General features: G+C 43.0%; 1 protein-coding gene across 3 annotated transcripts in view; it reads left to right on the top strand.

The window, feature by feature from the left end:
- TEAD1 (TEA domain transcription factor 1) overlaps positions 1 to 16,034 on the top strand; it is a 244,540-nt gene that overhangs the window by 102,642 nt on the left and 125,864 nt on the right. The window lies entirely within an intron of this gene.

Raw genomic sequence — 16,034 nt, forward strand, 5'->3', positions numbered from 1 at the left:
CCATTGCTAGCTCCCACACTAGTAGCATTTTAGGTGCATCAGTGGAGGATAAGGGAGCATGCAAAGGACAAAAAAAAGCCCCAGAACAATGGTAAGAGACTTTTTAAATAAAAACACACAGAGCCATAATATATTTCAAATTTTAGTGTGATGTAAAAAAAATTTTTTTAAAAAATGTTACTTGTCTCTTTAAGAGAGGTGGCTAAACAGGGTTGCCTGAAGAGCTGTACAACTGTAAGAGGCACGAATATCCACCTGGAAAAACTTAATGAACATGTGAATTGAAGGCCAGGTGGCGACCTTACAAATCTTAGAAACAGTCCTCCTTGGGCTTTTCTGCATCAAGCATCTGTTTCTCAGATTTGCGAGGTTCCCAACTGGTTTTTATGTTTATTCAATTGTTGCGTTCAATCAGCTAGATGTTTCGGCCCCCCCAAGATGCCGGCTTCGGCTGTAAGGTTTTTTCAGGTGACTCTGTAGGCTTTTTTGAGTCCTCTCTGTTAAGCTGTAGAAGTAGGAAAAGAAAGCGGCCACTGCACACCTCGCCAGGCCAGAGTGGTTGGCAGGTAAAAGAAGCCCCAGCTTGATTCCTCTAAGCCATGCCCCCAACATGTTTCATCTCGCCCCCTGGGGCTTAATCAAGATTAAGCCCTGGGGGTAGGGTAAAATATATGTTGGAGGCATGGCTTGGGTGAATCAAGCTGAGGCTGCTTTTACCTGCTAAGCACTCAGGCAAGGCTATCTCGTCCTACTTCTACAGCGTACTTTGGGTCTGGATGAACCTTTCTCCAACCTGCACCCTCACTAGTCGGCGGTATCCATATTTATCGGACCTTGTTGGCCTGAATGGGGACAACTGAACCTTTATCGTGGGACCCTCTGTTTCCCTGTTTGGTTTTGTAGGCTGTTAACTTTTTTTTCAGCTGTGTTGCCCACCCCTCAGTTGGATTGCTTCTGTATTTTCCAACTTCTCCCATGTCACCTTTTAAATGCATGTTGGATTTTTGACTTGCTGCAAAATCCTTTTCTTGGAGTACATTATGGGACACCAGTCCCTTCTCTCTTTTCCTAATGATCTATTCTTATTGCTTGCTACAAAACTGAGGCATGTCCAATCTCCCAAAGGCAGCAGCCAGCGACTCGAAGCATGGAAGCCAGTACTTCAGCATTGCAGTGAACATAAGTCCTTAGGTGTATTCAGGCCCATTCATACCATATGTGTTGGGCAGCCTTGCGGAACGCAATAGATAAGGCAATTTTTCCTTGCGTCCTATTTTTATTCACACTACCACAACGCGTGGTATACAGTATATGGAACGTATTTGTCTATTGTAAACTGCACTTTAGAGCCATGTGGACAGCAAATTTTCTTTTTAAACCAAACGGTACCTGACTTTAGTGCAGTTCATATTTACAGTAATTAGACCTTGTTTGAACATTGAGGGAACCATTTGTAGTCCATTGCACTCTCGAGGCCCTCATAATGAGAGGTCATTTATCTGTGGTGTAGAGACCACAAAAGGTGACTTTTTTTAGGGGTTCTTGTCGTTTTTTTTGGCTGCAGTCCAGCTCCCCGCTGATTTGGGCTGGTCCAGATACGTTTAAAAATGGAAGACAAATGTCACTCATGTTTACGGTAACCCTGGGGTGGGTGTAACGCCCCCGGCAGAAAGTTCTTGTTTGGCAGCATTCTTTCCTTTGATGTTTTAACAGCTAAATTGTGTTGCTTAGAATCTTTCAGTGGCAGGTGTTTTACCACCTTTCATTACATTGCTAGATTTATGAGAATTAAAAGGTGTTTTTTATATTGTTTTTACTTTTTATTTTTAGGGTGAGGTCTATCAGTTGAAATTTTGGCAACCATTCAAGGTCATTCCCCAACTGCACACCCTCCCTTCACCATATCTGTCTCTTTCTCGTCTATGCTCTCTTTTGGGCTAGGTGCTCTCAGTCATGCCCTTAAACATTCCATTTAAGCACAGCACTCATTATCGGTGTTGGTAAAGGGGTAATGGTTATAGAACAGCACCTTCGCTCAGTGGTTGGCCATTCTGCCTTCCAGTACTAAGTTCATTGGTTTAAATCCCAACCATGACTATACCTGCATGAAGTTTGCGAGGTTCTTCCTGTGCTTGTTTGGGTTTTCTCAAGGTATTTCAGTTTTCTCCCTTACTTCAAAGACATGGTGGAAGGTTAAATGGCTCCTGTCTAAATTGTCCCTAGTATGTTCATGCATGTATGATAGGGACCTTAGATTGTAGGCTCCTTAAGGTCAGGGACTGATGTGCATGTACAATATATGAAAAGCGATGCGGAAATTGTTGGCACTGTATAAATACCTTTTTTACTTAAATATCTAACCTCATTTTTTTTCGTTTTGGATGGAGAAGGAAATGGTTAAAACCATTTTTGTCCTTTTTTCGCCATCTGTGTCCCATTGGGGATATTCCCCTCTCTTCCTGTCTTGCAAACACAAGAGGAAATCTCCTGAAAATTAGGGAAATTACCTCTCAGTTGTCACTTGAACAAAAGTGTCCCTGATTAAAAGTTCCCCTTAACTTTTTCTTGTGACGACTTAAATTTTTTTTTTGAATTTTACCTTTTAGTGTCGACGATGAGGGTCTATCAGAAAAAGGTGAAGCTGTAGGGGAGCAGTAGGGGACACAGACCGCTATGCAAATCTGTTAGAAATTTTGGAGGTGCTGGATTTTCTAGGCTTATTCCAACGATCGCAGGAAGTTTTCAACTAAGCTTCACTAGTTTGGTGAGGCAGGTACTCGGTGAGTACCAGAATATGACTTCGATAGGTTTTAATGGTTTTACGTTTTGAGCATCAGAGACAGGCAAAGCATTCCAGGGGCAACAACACTCAAACATTAAACATGCCCACTATGAGGGGTCCCCAATATTCCTGCAGAATGTATATTATGAATGATTGATAGATGGCAGCTGTCCTGGATTTGCTGGGACTTCCCTTCATCTTAGACCTATGTCCCGCTGATGCTGTGTCCCTGGCCATGTCCTTGGATCTTACCATCAATCGTAACAAAGTTACTGCACATGCTCAGTGACCCAAAAAAAGGCATTCTGGGGTCGTGAGTGCGTAGTTTCTGTGTTCTGTCGGATACAGCGACCCGTCAGAATTGGTAAAGGAAGTGACGTTCTGGCGCCGGCATCTTGCTACACCCCGCACTCGTCCACAGTAAGGATACACCAAGAAGGGGGCAAGAACATATCTTTACACCCACCGGAGTTTTGTATCTCACAGTTATTTTTAACAGTAAACGCAGCTTATAAGGTCAAATACAGTATTTAGAAATCCGACAGACTGTTTAGATGTTGAATTTTAAAAGCAGCAGCAAACCTGCTGATCTCACAGGTTTGGTAATCTGACTGAACACATCTGCCTTTATAATTCAACATGTACACAGCCCGATGGATTTCCAAATACTTTATTTAACCATATATGCTGTGTTTACTGTTACAAATAACTGTGAAATGCAAAACTCCGGTGGGTGTAACAAGATGTCCGCTTGACCCCTTCTCAGTGTATCCTTACTGTGGAGGAGTGCGGGGTGTAGCAAGATGGCTGTGAGGGAACGTCGCTTCCGCTACCAATTCTGACGGGTCGCCATAGTGACCCGTCAGAATTGGTCACCCATCACTAACTCTAAAGTGTTAGTGATGGGTGATCTCCACATATTCAAGGGCAGGGTCTGGGCAACCCATTAAGTGGGTGTGATTTGGATACACTTGTAGGCAGGTGCAGTCTCAGTCTGTGTTCTCCACTGCCAGTGGAGCTCGTCCACAGGTTCAATTCGGATTGGAGAGGAAGTTAAGAGAAACTCTGTTTCTCTGATTTTCCTCAGTCACGCGGGCAGTGATCCGGTTGATGCAGATGCCCCATGTGATCCTGGCAACCATCTTGGGTTAAGCAAAGTATATTTAAGACGCTGATCCCTTGGTTTGGCACGCTTTATGTGAGTGGACAGGTTAGGGACAGGATCCTCTTCTGACCGGGACAGTTGCAGCAATAGGGAAAGGTTCAGGTGGAGTAGGGAAAGGGCATGGGCTACATTTACTCCTTCAGGAAGCTTCCCATTTTGGGTTGTACTGGCCAGGCCACACTTCCCTCCTCGTGGTAGAAGCTGTCTACATTCCTGAGTCTTCTAACTGCTACTAACTTGCTGAATGGTTGTAAGTGGCACCGGATGGGTCAGCCTTCCGCCGGACCTGTTTGTGCTCTTGACTTACTGTTTCAACATAACATTCTTTGCAAATTGGGACTAAAGGCCCGTACACATGATCGGACTTTTTGACAACAAACATGCAAATTATCTGTTTTGAGGCAACATCCAACCCGTGTGTACGCTCCATCAGACAAACTTTTTGACAACATAAGTCCGATGGAGCAAAGTCCGATCGTGTGTACACAAAACCATTGGACTTTTGTGCAAAGTACAAACGCGCATGCTCAGAACCAATGCAAAAGATCAGACAACAATACAGAAGTTGACCAAAGGTGGCGCTGGAGTAATTGAACATCCTCTTTTGAAGTGTCGTCAGTATGTTGAAACGTCACTACGTTCGTGTTTGTTGCCTAAAAAGTCAGATTGTGTGTGTATGCAATACAAACTTACGGCCAACGCCCTTTGTACAAAAGTCCACGGGAAAGTTTGTAAAAAGTCTGATTGTGTGTATGAGGCTTTAGAGTGGACTCTTCAAATTTTGATCTGATGGATGTAAAGCATTTGTTGCATGTGGGTAGGTTGGCTATAAGGAAAACTTTGTTTTGTGCATCTCCCCAACGATGGGTGTCCTGTAATGAATCGAAATCCTCACTGTCTTCATCACAGTATAATAAAGCCAATTCACTATTCCGCATCTGCCTGGCCAGAGTGCTTTTCCGTGTTACCCCGGGACAGATGTAGCTAATTGAAGACCTTAAGGAAATCACCTTGCCTTTGGATGTGTAACACAGTAAATTATCGGAGTGAAGTTCCCGCCGGTCGCTTCATTTCAGACGTGTGGCAAAGGCGAGGGACGCGAAGCGGAATCGGCAGGGAACGTAATAGGATTTCAGTTTACGTTTCTCACTTGTGACATGTGCTTGGTATCCCTGTGAATTCTTTTCCTAATGTACCGTCCACAAGTCCAGGCACCTCTACTGCAGTGTAACCTTCAACACATTGCTTTGCTCTGATTTTTATACAGAGGCGTCTGCGAGATTCCCTATATCCCGACCTTTGCCAGTATCGTGTTAGTCCGGGTATATAGTCGCCTCTGAGACTCTTCAGATGGACTGGAATCACATGGTGATGACATGGATAGGCAGTTAAACAGCAATGCATTTTAGATAATACTGAGTACATAGACCTGAATAGGGGCAACACATTTTTAATCTTGTAGAAAGCAGATCATTGATTTTGTCATATAGTTATATTCAGGAATTAAACACAATCTAAAGGAAAATAAATTGCGCTAATTATTTAAATAACACAATGTGTGTGTGTGTGTGTATGTATGTATGTGTGTGTGTGTGTGTATATATATATATATAATTATATCTACAATGTATTGTGTGTAATATTTTTTACTCTCTATACATAGAACACTACACCCCCAACATGATCCACCACTGGACATGGCCATAATATAATTCTATTACACTCTATACATAGAACACTACACCTCCAACATGACCCACCACTGGGGATGATCATAATATAATTATATACATAGAACACTACACCCCCAAATATGACCCACCATTGGACATGATCATAATACAATTCTATTACACTCTATACATAGAACACTACACCTCCAATATGACCCACCACTGGACATGATCATAATACAATTCTATTACACTCTATACATAGAACACTACACCCCCAACATGACCCACCGCTGGACATGATCATAATACAATTCTATTACACTCTATACATAGAACACTACACCTCCAACTTGGCCAACCACTGGACACGATCATCATACAATTCTATTACGCTCTATAAATAGAACACTACACCCCCCAACATGACCCACCACTGGACATGACCATAATATAATTCTATACATGGAACGCTACACCTCCATGACCCACCACTGGACATGACCACAATATAATTCTATTACTCTCTATACATAGAAAACTACACCTCCAATATGACCCACCACTGGACATGATCATAATATAATTATATACATAGAACACTACACCCCCAACATGACTGACCACTGGACATGCCCATAATACAATTCGATTACACTCTATACATAGAAAACTACACCTCCAATATGACCCACCACTGGACATGATCATAATATAATTATATACATAGAACACTACACCCCCAACATGACTGACCACTGGACATGCCCATAATACAATTCGATTACACTCTATACATAGAACACTACATCCTCGACATGATCCACCACTGGGCACCATCATAATACAATTCTATTACACTCTATACATAGAACACTACGCCTCCAACATGACCCACCACTGGACATGATCATAATATAATTATATACATAGAACACTACACCCCCAACATGACTGACCACTGGACATGATCATCATACAATTCTATTACGCTCTATACATAGAACACTACATCCTCAACCCGAATCACCACTGGATGCGATCATAATACAATTCTGTACAAAGAACACTACACCCCAACATGACCATAGTACAATTCTATTAGACTCTATATATAGAACACTACACCCCCCAACATGACCCACCACTGGATATGACCATAATATAATTCTATACATTGAACACTACACCTCCAACATGACCCATCACTGGACATGACCATAGTACAATTCTATTACACCACTCTATACATAGAACACTACACCCCCAACATGACCCACCACTGGATATGGCCATAATATAATTCTATACATTGAACACTACACCTCCAACATGACCCATCACTGGACATGACCATAGTACAATTCTATTACACTCTATACATAGAACACTACACCCCCAACTTGGTCAACCACTGAATGCACAATACTTTTATTATAGTGCTGTAATTTGTTGGATTTGGTAGACTAGGGTGAGGTGTTGTGTATCCAGTATGACGGCCTAGCAGAAATGCTGCTTCTTCCTCGAGGTGTGCCGGCTGCCAAATTTCGTTGATCCGAGGAATCGGTTTGACTGTCTTTAGCCAGAGGGGCGTGGAGCACCTTGCGGGGCCCTCCAGCAGCGATGACATGAAAGCAGCTGTTTGTCTTTGGCAGCTTCAGATCAAGTTACCGAAGGTGTGGGCTTGCTTTAATTATTTACCTGGCAGCAGACTTGCACTGTGAGAGCTATAGAGACAAAGCATGGAGACAAAGGGGGGGGGGGGGACGCGACTGCATCCTGCACCTCATCAGGGCAGTGCTTTGAATTCTGTGCATTTTTTTCCGTTCTGATTTCCGCACAGATTAATACTCTCCTAAAATCCCACAATGAACCACTATAATAGCAACTATATCATTTTTACAAAAGCAGTGTGTAGGAGGGGAGGGAGGGGGGAGGAGATTGGTAGGTTGAATGGAGAGGATGCACACAAAGACCAAATATGCAGCAAAGTGCATTAACACACAAATGTTCCATCAAGGTGGCAACAGGGTCTGTGTAACGCAGCCAAACCCGGTACAGCATTACTTAATAGAATGTCTGAGGAAAAAAAACAATACAACACAGATACTGTGAATGGCTTATGATGTCCAAAAACATTTAATGGCGGTGGCTGGAAGGGTGATCTGGCAACAAGGAACCTGAAGACGGGAAGAGTTCCTAGCTGGTGGCACAGGTGTGCAGTCCCTACTCTGTTCTTCCTTTACTAAAACCTCTCCCTATACTAGCCACACGGTTCCTAACCAGTGGGTTCCTGTCCCTGATCTAGCAGCTTCACAAACGCATGCCAATTGCAGTGGGACAGTGCTCTTTATTAGCATTGCCCACACTAAAAATGGCCGCCCATGCCATCCAGACCTGCTGTCCTGATGATGCCTATGGAGGCCTCAGAGGAACAACAGTTCCTCCTGTCCTCTCTGTATGGCAGCTAATGTAATGGTGCCACCTCTGCAGGGAGGCTGAACTACACCTCCCTACAAAAGTTTTTATTGGTTTTCAGATCAGGGGATAAGACAGTTGCACAGGCTGCAGAATGACAGTAATGTTATGGGAGGGGGCCGCCCAGCACACCTCAGTAACCCAGAGTGCTCTAGGACAGGGATCCTCAAACTACGGCCCTCCAGCTGTTGCGAAACTACACATCCCATGAGGCATTGTAAAACTCTGACATTCACAGACATGACAAGGCATGATGGGAATTGTAGTTCCTGAACAACTGGAGGGCCATAGTTTGAAGACCCATGCTCTAGGAGATCAAGGGATAATGGGGTTTTATCCACAGGTGGGAAGACGTAGCATGGCAGTTTTTCTTAGTTTTGGATAGAGTGGCGATGGATTAGAACCTCTTCCAGTCTGTATTCTTGTCTGTGTCCCCATTGGGGAGATTCACCCCTCCTTATTTGTCTTGTTTACTAATTATAAAAAAGTGAAAGTAAAAGGAAAATCCCAAATTTTTGGTTGTCCCTGGAAACATAATGGAGAGGGAACTCTTCCAATGGGGACACACGGTCTGGTGACCTGGGGGGATTCTCTTAATTTTCAGGGATTTCCTCTCATTTCCTGTTTGGTTATTTGGACAGGAAGTGAAGGTAAACCTTCCCTAATGGAACACAGATGGCAAAAAATAAACGTTACAGGGTTTTATCCAAAGTTTTGCCAGTATTATTATTGATGTCTTTGACTTCCTGCCCTAGTAATGACCACACCCACTATTTCCTATATGGGTGTTAAAAAAAAAAAACTGGAACGTATGGAATATCTGTCCACTGGAGTTGCAGCAAAAGTTAAAAATACAACATAAATTTTAACTTCTACCCACTCTTGTGGAAATAAATGGACTTATTTTTAAGGAAACAAACATATTTGCTTTAAAGACTTCTTAAAGATAGCTGTATGATCCAACAGAATCCGTAATATTGACCTAAAGTCTAACCAGACACGGACTATTTTGCTCCTCTTGCTGTCTTTTTACCTAAACCAATGCTAAAAGTTGTGTCATGCTTACCTGTCAACGACTCCTGAAATCCGAACACAGCCGCGTGGTGGGTCAGCTGGGAGCTGTCAGAAGGTGAACTTCAAGCTGAGTCAGCTGGTCAATGGGTCTGACTGAACACCACTTCTGCCCCTTTCCAAGATCTACATGTTCCATTTCCAGGGCTAAGTTTGGATGCTATGACCTCGATATGGCCTGGACTTGTTGACAGGTCAGACACCAGCTCGGTTTAGTTAAAGGACAGCAGGAGGGTGTACAGTATATTGGCATTATGTTGAACTTTAGGTCCATTTGACCCCTTCCATTAGAGCTTTTATGGTATCGGTAGGGATAAAGAAAAACTATTAAGTTATATTTTGTAAACTTGCTTGATTTCCTAGATCTAACAAAGGAGCGGGTGTAGGGGGTAGAGCTACACTTATTGAGGAAAGGTTGTTCTAGACTTTGTTGAACGTTGGTTTGTGCATGGGCCATTCCTGACTTTTGAGGCTACTGAACACCCACATGAGTAACTTTCATAGTCTATGCTGCCACAACCAAGTAGGGTGTTGCATGTGCCAGTCTGCATTGCTATTGATCACATAGTCAAACACAAGGCCTGCGGGCCGAATTCGGCCCACCAGGCCATTTCATGTGGCCCTCACACCTCTCCTGCAGCACCTCCCCTGTCTCCATCTCCCCCACTTTGAGCAGTTGGCAGCAGAGAGGACAGAACTCATCCACTAAATCCTGCGCTTCTCCGTGTAGCCTTTAGAAGCTGGTCTCTAGTGCCCCCCATCCCCCTTTTCAGAGAGGTGGACAGACTTCCTACACATCCAGCACCCCCCTCTTCTCTGCCTCCCCTGGTCTCAGCGATTGGCAGACTCGGACAGTTGACTCCAGCCCTCCTCTGGTCCTCCTTCAGATCCTGAACTTTCTGCTTCCCAGCTCCCACCCCAGCTTCTCCCTGGCCCTGTGATATAAGCAAGGGTGGGAGACGCTTGACTTCTGATGGTGGCTGGGGCTCTTGACATCTGATGTACAGGGTGGGGGATGTTGGGTTCTCTGGAGATCTAGTCTTTCAGATTCCACTGGCCCTTTGAAGGCAACCAAAAGGGCAGTATTCGGTTGTATGCATGTTAAAAGTGTATTAAGAATATGCTCCCAATCCAAAGGCTGCTGGATGCACACCCCCGGATAAACCTATTTTAGCACATGTGGAGAATATGACTGTCTCCATGCAGTGTGTGGGTGATTGTTGGGGTTTTCCGGAATTTCTTGCATGGCAGAGTTGCGATCAGGCCTGGTGAACAATGATCAAATGAATGAGGCCCAAAAATTGAATAAACATTGTGGTCAGTAGAGGTGCCCATCAACTAAAAAGAAGCTTCCAAGTGGATTCTTAAGGAAGATTTGGTAGTAATCATAAAAACAGGTTAAAAGACCAACGTGTTTAGTGGCCACTTAATCAGGAAAAGGTATACAGTACGCTGGATAAAATACAATGCTGTGAAAATGTATTTGCCCCCTTTTATGTAATTATTACATCAAGATAACCAGAGTAAATACAAAATGCAATTTTTAAATGATGGTTTCATTTATTAAGGCAAAAAAAACTGTCCAAACCTCCCTGGCTTTATGTGAAAAAGTAATTTCCCCCTAAACCTAATGACTGGTTGTGCCATTTTTGGCGGCAACAACTGCAATCGTGCGTTTTCGATAACTGGCAATGGGTCTTTCACATTGCTGTGGAGCAATTTTGGCCCACTCTTCTTTGCAGAATTGTTTTAATTCAGCCACGTTGGAGGGTTTTCCAGCATGAACGGCCTGTTGTAAGGTCATGATACAGCATCTCAATTGGATTTAAGTCCGGGCTTTGACTAGGCCACTCCAAAACCTAAATGTTGCTTTGTTTGAACCATTTGTAGGTGGACTTGCTGTTGTGTTTCGGATCATTGTCCTGCTGCATAACCCAAGTGCACTTGAGCTTGAGGTCACGAACTGATAGCCAGAGATTCTCCTTTAGGATTTTCTGGTAGAGCTCAGAATTCATGGTTCCATCAATTATGGTAAGTCGTCCAGGTCCTGAAGCTGCAAAGCAGCTCTAGACCATCACGCTACCACCACCATGTCTGACTGTTATGATGTTCTGTTTATGAAATGCTGTATTCTTTTTATGCTAGATGTAGCGGGATGCGCACCTTCCAAAAGGTAAAATTGTCTCATCAGTCCACAGAATATTTGCCTAAAAGTCTTGGATAATCAAGATGTTTTTTGGTAAATGTGAGATGAGCCTTTATGTTCTTTTTGGTCAGCAGTGGCTTTGGCCTTGGAACTCTTCTATGGACGCCATTTTTGCCCAGTCTCTTCTATGGACGCCATTTTTGCCCAGTCTCTTCTATGGACGCCATTTTTGCCCAGTCTCTTCTATGGACGCCATTTTTGCCCAGTCTCTTCTATGGACGCCATTTTTGCCCAGTCTCTTCTATGGACGCCATTTTTGCCCAGTCTCTTCTATGGACGCCATTTTTGCCCAGTCTCTTCTATGGACGCCATTTTTGCCCAGTCTCTTCTATGGACGCCATTTTTGCCCAGTCTCTTCTATGGACGCCATTTTTGCCCAGTCTCTTCTATGGACGCCATTTTTGCCCAGTCTCTTCTATGGACGCCATTTTTGCCCAGTCTCTTCTATGGACGCCATTTTTGCCCAGTCTCTTCTATGGACGCCATTTTTGCCCAGTCTCTTCTATGGACGCCATTTTTGCCCAGTCTCTTCTATGGACGCCATTTTTGCCCAGTCTCTTCTATGGACGCCATTTTTGCCCAGTCTCTTCTATGGACGCCATTTTTGCCCAGTCTCTTATTGTTGAATCCTGAACACTGATCTTACCTGAGGCAAGTGAGGCCTGCATTTCCTTACATGTTGTCCTGGGTTCTTTTATGACCTCCTGGATGAGTTGTCGTCATGCATGCGGAGTAATTTTTGTAGGCCGGCCACTCCTGGGAAGGTTCTCCCCATGGTTCACTGGAGTTCCAAAGCCTTATAAATGGCTTTGAATACCCTTCCTAGACCGATACATGAACATTACTCTGTTTCTAATCTGTTCTTGAATTTTTTTTTTTTAGATTGTGGCATGATGTGTGGCTTATTGTGATCTGTTGGCATGCGTCACTTTGTCAGACAGCTTCTATTTATGTGATTTCTTGATTCAACAGGTCTGGCAGTAATCAGGCCTGGGCGTGGCAAGGGAAATTTAACTCTGCTTTCCAAAAAATTGTGGTTAATCACAGTTCATTCATGATTCAGCATGGGAGGGGGCAATTACTTTTTCACATAGGGCCCAGGCAGATTTGAAAAGCTTTTTTCCCCTTAATAAATGAAATAATACTTAAAAAAAAAAAAACTCTTCTTGGATTTACTTGAGTTATCTTTGTGTAATCATTTTTTTTTTGATCTGAATCATTTAAGTGTGAGAAATATGCAAAAAAAAATGGAAAAAAAAACGGGAAGGGGGCAAATACTTTTTAACAGCACTGTACATAAAAACATGACAAAAAAAAAATTTCAATGTGATTCCAAAGGGTGAAAAATATATGCAATAAAATATATATGTAATTTTAAAATCTAGTAATGCATCTATGGTGTTTTTAACCTGCATTTCTGTAGACCACTTCACATTTCAAGGATCCACATTGCAGAAACTGCGCTCAAAATGGCAAGCACAGGGCCAAGGACTCTTCATCAGTACTACCTGTTGGCTCCCAATTATTTTATTTTTTTTCCTACATAAGCCCTGGTTCACAATATGAATCGCCTATGAATTGCACTGCATTCCTGTGCAATTCACATGCTTTTCAGTGTGATGCTATTTGAGCCCATATCAATTTGAATGCGTTCAAATTGCACCGTGTCGCACCAAAGTAGCACATGCACCGATTTTAGAAACGCACTGCAACTGGATTACGTGAACATTTTGTACCATGGGATCTGGTGCAGGCAAACTCACTTTTTGCAATCTGCGTTTGGGGTGTAAACCTAGCTGTGGCAATGGGGCAGTGCGATTCGAACTCTGGAAACGTGTATGGGTTGTGGGTTTTCCGCGCAGCGTTCTAGTGTGAACTGGAGGTGTGCTGGCTTTTACCATCCCTAGTTCCATACTATCTGGAGGTGGACATCTTGGTAGAGGAGCAGGGCTTTGCTTTCTCATGTCAGTGCTGCCCTCTGATGGCTGGCAGAGTAATGATCACAAAGCAGCAGCAGAGATGGAGGAAGCACATATTCAAAGAATGAGAGAAGTAGAAGCAGGGAGATGTTTGCACTAGTCAGATACAGCTTCCACTCCAGCGAAGAGAACTGTGTACAGTAGTTACTCCTCCAAATCTGCTTAGAGTAGCATTTAGGAGGCAGTATTGTCATAGATGATCTCATACTGCATATACTGTATACAGCTACAGAGCTGCCTGGGTACAGGAAGTGCACTTCTGTTTTTTTGTTGTTTTTTTTAGGAGGAATTAAATACAAAATGTAAATTTTCAGGGTAATGGTTATGCCCAGTGAACATTTCTATGTATTCCCTATAGCAATTCTTCACTTTTTTGGATTCAGGTCCACTTTTAGTGTTGGATTTTGGATCCGGGTCCAATTTTAGTTGGATTTTGGATCCGGGTCCAATTTTAGTTTTGGATTTTTGGATTCAGGTCCACTTCTAGTGTTGGATTATTGAATCCAGGTCTACTTTTATCTAGCGTACACACGAGCGGAATGTCCGCCAGAAAAAGTCAGACGGAAGTTTTTCATCGTATATTCCGATCGTGTGTATGCCTCATCAGACTTTTCTTTTTTTTTTTTTTTTCATGAAAATTCTGATGGACCTAGAAATAGAACATGTTTTAAATATTTCCGACTGAACCAATTCCTAGCGGGAAAACCGCTCGTCTGTATGCTGTTCCGACGGACCAAAAACGACGCTCCATTCACACCTGAGCGATCTGCAGTGATAGCTACAGCCGCGTGTTTTTTTTAATTTTTTTATTTATTTATTTTTATTGCTTTTTGGAGGGGCATCCTTTATCTGAGTGGACCTCCCTCTGTTCCAAATAAGCTCAAAAAGAAGCTCCTGTACCAAATCTTGGCACAGAGCCAGGAACGTTTTGCCGAATTCTGCAGCAATTGTAGCGCGATTTTTGTCGCTCGACAATCGCAAAAAAAAAAAAAAACGAAAGACAGAATTGCGACGATTCCGCCTGCTATCCAGAACGCTTAGGCGTGAATGGAGCCCTAAGTGTTGGATTTTGGATTTAGGTCCTACTTTTAGTGTTGGCTTTGTGTCCTCTATTTTTAGTGTTGGATTTTTGGACTCCACTTTTAGTGAATGTTGGTTTTGTATTTTAGAAATAACATTGCCTAATTTTTATTTTATTTTTTATTTTTTGCATTAGGTTGTAAACTATTTCAACCAAATTATCACGACCAATTTAGTGAGGTGCCGCCCTTTTATGCATCCGCTACTTGAGCATTCAAGGGAGTGTTCGATAGTCTTTTTTTTTTTTTTTTTTTTTTCCCGTATTTTTGATTTACCGATATCCGCAGCTATCTGGCTTAAGGAAAATAGGAAGACGGGAAATATATATCAAAGAATTGCAAGGGATCAAAACTCCATTCGGATCAGACGCTATCTAATCTTATTTGGAACCAACTTATTCCCAGGGAAGTCGTGTACAAATGATTTCATTTTCTTTCCTGGACACGGGCAGCGCACGCCGTCGTCTCGCTGATGCTATTAAAGAATGTTGCTGGATGAAAATTAATAAAATACATTGTTGTCTTTCCTTAGGCATTCTGCAAGCTAAGCTAATACCCAGGTATTCCAGATATGAGAGATGTTTGGAGATTGCACGAAATGTTCTGCCGTGCTTGATCTGAGATGTACAGTGTTCTGTCTGCCCTCCGGCTCTTTCTGCTCAGAGCTGAATGTGGTTAATTAGCATCGGTCACCATAGCAACTGCCTCATCGTCTAAAACGCACTGTCTGTTCTGTGTGTGTGTGTATGTAGTTTTATCCTGTCACCCTGTTTACCTGAAAGGCCGACACTTGATGGGCTCATTCTGGCGGCCGGCATTCTGGCACGCCAAGCTTAAATGCAAGTACATTTTAAGAAACGCCCTACTTCCGAAATGATAAAACCTAATGTATATCTTGGGGGGAGGGGGAGGCACTGACCTGGCCACAGCTTCTGATTTTTTATTTTTATTTTTATTTTGAAAAATCTTTTTTAGCCAGCTGCTGCTATAGTGCATTGGGCCATCCTGCCACCCTGAACCTCCTCGTTGCACTGGGAGCGCCGTTATTTCACCATTTGGGATGTGTAGTGGGCGGCTCCTGCGAAGGAAGAATAGAAAATTACCTACTGCAGCTCTCGCCCCTAATACTTCTCCTGTATGGCTGCAGGGAAGTCCATGTGACGTCGCCTGCTGTCACTCGGGCCAGCTGTCGTTTCTTAATATAAAGAAAGCGGTCAGTTCGCCAGACCAATGGCTGAAAGAGTTCCCAGCCGTGGTTTTATTCAGTAGTCAATAAAAGAGAGCCAACGCGTTTCAGGTGTTCACACGCTCCCCCTTCATCAGGGTTACAACATAGGAAAAAAGATATAAAGTGAATTTGTCATATACACTTATAAAATAAGCATTCTAAAAAGAGGTAAACCACAGAAATATTTGTTATAAAGTTACTAGGATATAATTATTGTAAATCTCTTCTTTTCCTTTTTCTATCTTTCACGCTCTTGCGCTCTTTCTAGCTCTCTCTCTCGCTTCCCCCGTCATGTTTTTGCACTCTTTCGCTCCCTCGCTGTCTCTCATTTACATCCCCTTGTTTTCTCACTCTTTCGTTCTCGCTTTCTCTT

This window comes from Lithobates pipiens, unplaced genomic scaffold (genome assembly GCF_037356315.1).
Source record: "Lithobates pipiens isolate NorthernLeopardFrog02 unplaced genomic scaffold, aLitPip1_a1.2 Scaffold_24, whole genome shotgun sequence".
Taxonomy (NCBI): domain Eukaryota; kingdom Metazoa; phylum Chordata; class Amphibia; order Anura; family Ranidae; genus Lithobates; species Lithobates pipiens.